Source organism: Triticum urartu, chromosome 2A (assembly GCF_056163025.1).
Source record: "Triticum urartu cultivar PI428250 chromosome 2A, HENAU_Tu73, whole genome shotgun sequence".
NCBI lineage: Eukaryota > Viridiplantae > Streptophyta > Magnoliopsida > Poales > Poaceae > Triticum > Triticum urartu.
Genome location: NC_141874.1, coordinates 79,793,748 through 79,801,300, shown reverse-complemented (window position 1 = coordinate 79,801,300; position 7,553 = coordinate 79,793,748).

Genomic DNA, 7,553 nt, shown 5'->3' with positions numbered 1-7,553 from the left:
TTTCCCCGACTCCTAAAAATGAGTCGAACAAAATGAACTTTCCTTCGGGCCTAAAATGCAATTTTTGGAAACACGCATTTTTTCCTATCCAAAAAAAAGGCAAACAAAACTCCGAAAACCAAAATTTGACTTATTTATTAAATCTTCATTTTTCCTAAATTTGGGAAAAGTCATGTTATTTCCCTCTCTCATATTTTGATATTGGAAAAATAATTGAAGATGAAATAAATAAATCAAATGATCCTCTTTTCCAAAATTTGAGAGAACTCAAATATGAAAATAACGAAATCTCCAACTCTCTCCGAGGGTCCTTGAGTTGCGTGAAATTTCTAGGATCAACCCAAAATGCAAGAAAATATGATATGCATGATGATCTAGTGTATAACATTCCAAATTGCAAATTTGGGATGTTACAGAAAATCACGTTCCCGAAGGTTTCATTCCGTTTGGACTCCGTTTGATATTCTTTTTCTGTGAAACTCTGAAATAGGCAAAAAAAACAGCAATTCTGGGCTGGGCCTCCGGTTAATAGGTTAGTCCCAAAAATAATATAAAAGTGAATAATAAAGCCCAATCATGTCCAAAACAGAAGATAATATAGCATGGAGCAATCAAAAATTATAGATACGTTGGAGACGTATCAGTGCACATATGACACGGTGTTTGGTTGCAACCTGCATAAGGTGTTGTCACCACTTCTAACTAGTGGTGACCTTACCACACACAATCTGAACATAGTGCCAGCTAGTTAAACAAATGACTGTTCATCCTAACTACTATCAAATGACAGTTCAAATTAATAAGAGCCATCGGCTAAATAGGGGGTAGTTCATCGGTGTTGCTGCTACCAGTTCTTCCTCTTCTGCTTCTGCTGTTGCTGCTTCTTCTTCCTCCTCCTCTTCTTCAAATCCTGCACTGACCTCTGTTAAGCCACATCGCCTCTGCCCACTCCAACCTTTTGTTCTTCCAAGCGTCATTGTCAAATGCCTCCACACCATGGCCAGAGCTAACAACATCGCCAGGCTCGACCTCTTCCTCCCCAGGCACGTGTTCATCAAAGCCCCACTCGAGGATCCAGTTATGCAGAATGCAACAAGCAAGAACTAGCTTAACTTGAGTGGAATATGGGTGGAATGGCTTCTGATCCTGGATCTTAAACCTATTCTTCAGAGCTCCAAATGTCCTCTCAACAGTTACTCTAAGGCTGGAGTGTCTGAGATTAAACAGCTCCTGTGCAGTCCTAGGAAAGTTCCTACCAGAGAACTCGTTGAGATGGTACCTTGTTTTCCTGAAGGGTGGAAGAATACCCGGCCGACATGCATAGCCAGCATCTCCAAGGTAGAACTTGCCGTTGGGGTTGTTGATCCCATCAGGTCGACTCATGCTGTCACTGAGAATGTTTGCATCATGCGCTGACCCCTCCCAGCCAGCCAACACATATGTGAACTTCAGATCAAAGTCAACAACAGCAAGCACATTCTGGCTTGTGTAGTGCTTCCTCCCCTTGTATGCTGCAGACTATGACCTAGGAACTCTGGCAGTGACATGAGTACCATCTATTGCCCCAATGCAGTCCTGAAAATGGCATCACTAGCCTGTGTTAGTGCTGAAATTGAATAATACAAGCATATCAAGCCATGAAAAGTGTATATTGTCAATGCTCACTTTGAAGTATGGATACCATCTTGGGCTTCCGCAAATCTTGGGTGGAGTCTGGCCAGATGGTCTCCTGATCATCTCTCCTCTAAGCTCCCCAACAGCAAAAAGCAGCTGCTTGAAGTACCTAGAGATGGTCTCCATTGATCTCTTGAACGTGTTGTGGATGACCCTGAACCTCTGGTTATGGCCAACAACATGGAGGAACATGGCCACTTGCTCTTCAACACTGGTGTTGATGCTATCTTGTAACAGGCCCCTGCTCCTGAAGGTCTCGACAAGCCTGGCAAATGGTGCTCTTTTCATTCTAAGCATCGACAGAGCCTCGACGTCATTGCAGTTGTAGATGTAGTTCAGATTTTGGATCCTCTCTTATTCCCGGGGAAACAATGGACCATAGCGGATCAACGGTCTCCCAGCACGACGAACAGCCCTCTGGTGCATGAACATGACCCATGCCTGAATCACACTAATCAGTGTTGCTGCCTGGATTATCAGCCTCATCCGTGCGTCCATGACCTAGTCGACATCGACGGTTCGTTCAATGGGAAATCGATCCTACACCTAGCTTAAAGGCCTAACCACTGAGCTAACAAAGAGGGAGGGGTGCTGCTTACCGGCATCGGAGACGAGGACGGCGTAGGGGGAGCCATGGCACAGAGTAGGTCGACCAGACGGTGGCCAACAGCAAGGGGAGCACCAGATCCATCGCAAATGCCACCGCCTCTTCCGTCGCCATCGCCTATAGCGCAGATCTGAAATCACAGCCGCCGCCAGTGGTGAGGCGGTAACAAAGAAAGGGGGCAGTGGCTATGGGTGAGCGAGTGAAAGGGGGGTGAGGCTAATTTGGCGCTGGGACGGCGCGCCAGATTTACATCTCCCGCCTTCCCCCCTCGCCCGCGCCTCGCTCCCGCCCGTGCGACCTCGCGCCGCACACAGCCTGGCTCGCGAGAAACTGCCGATCCAAGGGTTTCCAGCGAGCCAGGTTCTGGGCTCCTTTGAGAAGCGTGCGATGCAGGCCCAACAGGAAAACCAGGCAAGCAAACAGGCCTCTCCCTTCCCGCGCGGGCCTGATTGGGCTTGGTGCGGGCAACCAAACACGCCCTTGGAGTATTTCTAAGGAATGAGCTTACTGGTCATTCAACTTTCATACAAGCGATATCCATGAATGTGCATTCGGTTTTGCAGATTACTTATTGCGACAACAATTGCCAAGACTTTGAATTGGTGCTCGATTTCCTTCTTCTATTGCAGGACACTAGTTTACCGAAAAAGGGTTTCCCCCCGCTTTGTATACAAAGCAACCAATCGAACCATACAGGGATAGGTGCTGGGGCGGAAGCAGCACAGACACGCCCAAAAGAAACGACAGAGAAAGAGCAAAAGAAAAAAATGCCGACAACGGTGGATTAACAAAAACGAAGAAGCCTCGCGATCGATGCGCCCATCGGAATCTACCCCTAGGCTCCAAGACTCCGAAGCGTCGGCACCTATCAACACCTCCAAGAAGGATCGCGATGATGACGAGGCTGCTGCCAAGGGTTTCCCCCGGTACACGACGAGGCGAGAGGCAGGGTAGCCCCCGACGCCCTCCCGAAAGGTTAGGTGGCACCCTCAGACGCCATCGCGCCGGTGTCGGCCATGCCGACAGGGGTTACCCCCGATCCCAACCCGCACCTCAGGCGCTCCGGATCCATCCACCAAACCAACCACCACCCTGCGCCAACGCGGTCATGAGGCCCCCATGCCGTCTCACCACGGCACCACGAAATGAGGGTAGTGCGGCGAAGGATCAGAGTCGGGACTAGGGCATCAGCACCGTCGGCACGCGGGAGGGCCCCACCTCCACTGTCAGCGATGGTAGCCGTTCGGACGCAATAGCAGGAGCTAACCATGCCCATGGGCCCACAGGCCCGGCCGAGCCCTCGTGGGCCCGTAAAGGTCCCACCTTCGCACTGCTGCCGGCACGCCATCGGCCACTAGTAGAAAAAGGGTCAAATGTGCGACACATTAGTCCCAATTTGTAACAGAACCGGCACTAATGTGTCCATTAGTGCCGGTTCCAACGGCTAGGCGGGAGGACCTCTTTAGTACCGGTTCGTGGCGAACCTTTAGCACCGGTTCATGCCATGAACCGGTACTAATGAAAGTGGTGGCAGGATGTTGTCAGAATGGGGCCCCTCCAGCACCTTTAGTACCGGTTCGTGCCACGAACCGGTACTAAAGGTCGTCCTATATAAACCCTTCGTCCACCCGCACTCTGTTCTTCCCCCTTTCCCCTCTCCCTCTCCTCTGTTCTTCCCTTCTTCCTCTCAAGTTCATCACCAATTTTGCCCAAAATTTGTCAAGATTTGCAGGCCCCCATCCATTCAAATGATCACAAAGGTTAGCAACTTTGTCCTTTCATCTCTCATTGCTAGATTAGCTCTTGCATTGGTTTATATAGTGATTAATTGTGGGTTTTAGTAATTTGGGAGGAATTATATGTGGTAGTATTTGATTTATATGCAAATTGAGGTCAAAATAACACTTAGTTTGCATATGTAGGTGTGGTTTACTTAGTGCCTTCTAAATCTCCGTCGTAACCACCGTCAATCGCCCGCACCATCCCGTCGCCGGCACCACCTTGTGGTGAGCCTCTTGTTCATGAAATTTTATATAAAAAATTGATGTTTGTGTGATTTGGATATATAGTTACTCGTATAATTATCTTACCCGTACATTGTTTGTTATACATAGTTCCATGGTTTTGATATCCGTCCCCGTCGGCCCTCGTCCTTGTTATGATTCGGATGTGGTATATTCTCTTTTAGAACTATTTGTTGCATTTCGTGTTTATGACAAATTATGCCCATCAAGTTGACATAGATATTTTTATCTAGGAGGTATATGAACCGGAAATTCCAACCGACCCTATTATCGAGAGGTTAAATTTAGTTGAAAGAGAAAATGAGTATTTGAAAGAAAAATTGAAAAGAATTGAGGGGGAGAAGATGGAATTGGAGTTGCATGTTGCCGATGTCGTCGATGATCACAAGATCAAGATGGAGAAAATGCGCTTGAAGATTAGAAAGATTAGAAAATATGCCATTGATAGTGAGGCTTGGTATCATTATGCTGTTGGATCAATTGTTACCTTAGTTGCGATCTTGATCGCATTTGTTGTTGCATTTAAATGCTTTAGCTAGAGAGTTATTTGTTTGTTGCATTTAAGTGTTGTATGAACTTTATGTATTGTATTAATTTGGTGTTTTTGGTGCTGTGTATTTAAGATGAGCCGGCAATGGATGTACGATGACCGATGCTCTCCCGAGTTCATTGATGGCGTGCAAACTTTTCTGCTTGCGGCTGAGGCAAACAAGCGGGCAGATGGTTTTATGCCTTGTCCATGTGCTGGCTGTAAGAATGAATTAAATTACTCTAAGTCAAGAACCATTCACGTCCACCTGTTTAAGTCCGGTTTCGTGCCCCACTATAATGTTTGGACCAAGCACGGAGAAAGAGGGGTTATGATGGAAGACAATGAAGAAGAAGAGGACGACGACAGCTATCCTAGCCATGGGTTCCCTGAATACGATGATACAACAATGGGGGAAGAAGCTGAGCCGGTAATGCAGGAAGAAGCTGAGCCGGCAATGCGGGAAGGAGCTGAAGAAGAGGCATCAGATGAGCCCGTTGATGATCTAGGTCAGGCCATTGCCGATGCAAAGAGAAACTGCGCAAGTGATTTGGAGAAGAAGAAGTTGTAGCCCATGTTAGAGGATCACAAAAAATTGTTGTACCCGAATTGCGTAGGTGACAAGAAAAAGCTGGGCACCACACTGGAATTGCTGCAATGGAAGGCAGAGAATGGTATATCTGACAAGGGATTTGGAAAGTTGCTGGTAATGATAAAGAATATGCTTCCAAAGGACAACGAATTGCCCGAGAGTACGTACGAAGCAAAGAAGGCTGTCTGCCCTCTAGGGTTAGAGGTGCAGAAGATACATGCATGCCCTAATGATTGCATCCTCTACCGCGGTGAGTACGAGGATTTGAACGCTTGCCCGGTATGCAGTGCATTGCGCTATAAGATCAGCCGCGATGACCCTGGTGATGTTGAGGGCGAGCGCCCCAGGAAGAAGATTCCTGCCAAGGTGATGTTGGGTAACGTAGTAATTTCAAAAAAATTCCTACGCACACGCAAGATCATGGTGATGCATAGCAACGAGAGGGGAGAGTGTGATCTACGTACCCTTGTAGACCGACAGCGGAAGCGTTAGCACAACGCGGTTGATGTATTCGTACGTCTTCACGGCCCGGCCGATCAAGTACCGAAACTACGGCATGCCGAGTTTTAGCACACGTTCAACTCGATGACGATCCCCGGACTCCGATCCAGCAAAGTGTCGGGGAAGAGTTCCGTCAGCACGACGGCGTGGTGACGATCTTGATGTACTACTGTTGCAGGGCTTCGCCTAAGCACCGCTACAATATTATCGAGGATTATGGTGGAAGGGGGCACCGCACACGGCTAAGAATATGATCACGTGGATCAACTTGTGTGTTTAGGGGTGCCCCCTTCCTCCGTATATAAAGGTTCAAGGGGGAGGTGCGGCCGGCCAGGAGGAGGGCGCGCCAGGAGGAGTCCTACTCCCACCGGGAGTAGGATTCCCCCCCCTTTCCTAGTTGGAATAGGATTCGGGAAGGGGGAAAGAGGAGAGAGAGAAGGAAGGGGGGCGCCGCCCCCCTCTCCTTGTCCTATTCGGACTAGGGGGGAGGGGCGCGCGGCCCAGCCCTGGCCACCTCTCCTCTCTTCCACTAAAGCCCACTAAGGCCCATCTACCTCCCGGGGGGTTCCGGTAACCTCCCGGTACTCCAGTAAAATCCCGATTTCACCCGGAACACTTCCGATATCCAAATATAGGCTTCCAATATATCAATCTTTATGTCTCGACCATTTCGAGACTCCTCGTCATGTCCGTGATCACATCCGGGACTCCGAACAATCTTCGGTACATCAAAATGCATAAACTCATAATATAACTGTCATCAAAACCTTAAGCATGCGGACCCTACGGGTTCGAGAACAATGTAGACATGACCGAGACACGTCTCCGATCAATAACCAATAGCGGAACCTGGATGCTCATATTGGCTCCCACATATTCTACGAAGATCTTTATCAGTCAGACCGCATAACAACATACGTTGTTCCCTTTGTCATCGGTATGTTACTTGCCCGAGATTTGATCGTCGGTATCTCAATACCTAGTTCAATCTCGTTACCGGCATGTCTCTTTAATCGTTTCGTAATACATCATCTTGCAACTAACTCATTAGTTGTAATGCTTGCAAGGCTTATGTGATGTGTATTACCGAGAGGGCCCAGAGATACCTCTCCGACAATCGGAGTGACAAATCCTAATCTCGAAATACGCCAACCCAACATGTACCTTTGGAGACACTTGTAGAGCTCCTTTATAGTCACCCAGTTACGTTGTGACGTTTGGTAGCACACAAAGTGTTCCTCCGGCAAACGGGAGTTGCATAATCTCATAGTCATAGGAACATGTATAAGTCATGAAGAAAGCAACAGCAACATACTAAATGATCGGGTGCTAAGCTAATGGAATGGGTCATGTCAATCACATCATTCTCCTAATGATGTGATCCCATTAATCAAATGACAAACCATGTCTATGGTTAGGAAACATAACCATCTTCGATTAACGAGCTAGTCAAGTAGAGGCATACTAGTGACGTTTGGTTTGTCTATGTATTCACACAAGTATTATGTTTCCGGATAATACAATTCTAGCATGAATAATAAACATTTATCATGATATAAGGAAATAAAATAATAACATTATTATTGCCTCTAGGGCATATTTCCTTCAGGTGATGTGGTATGCTCC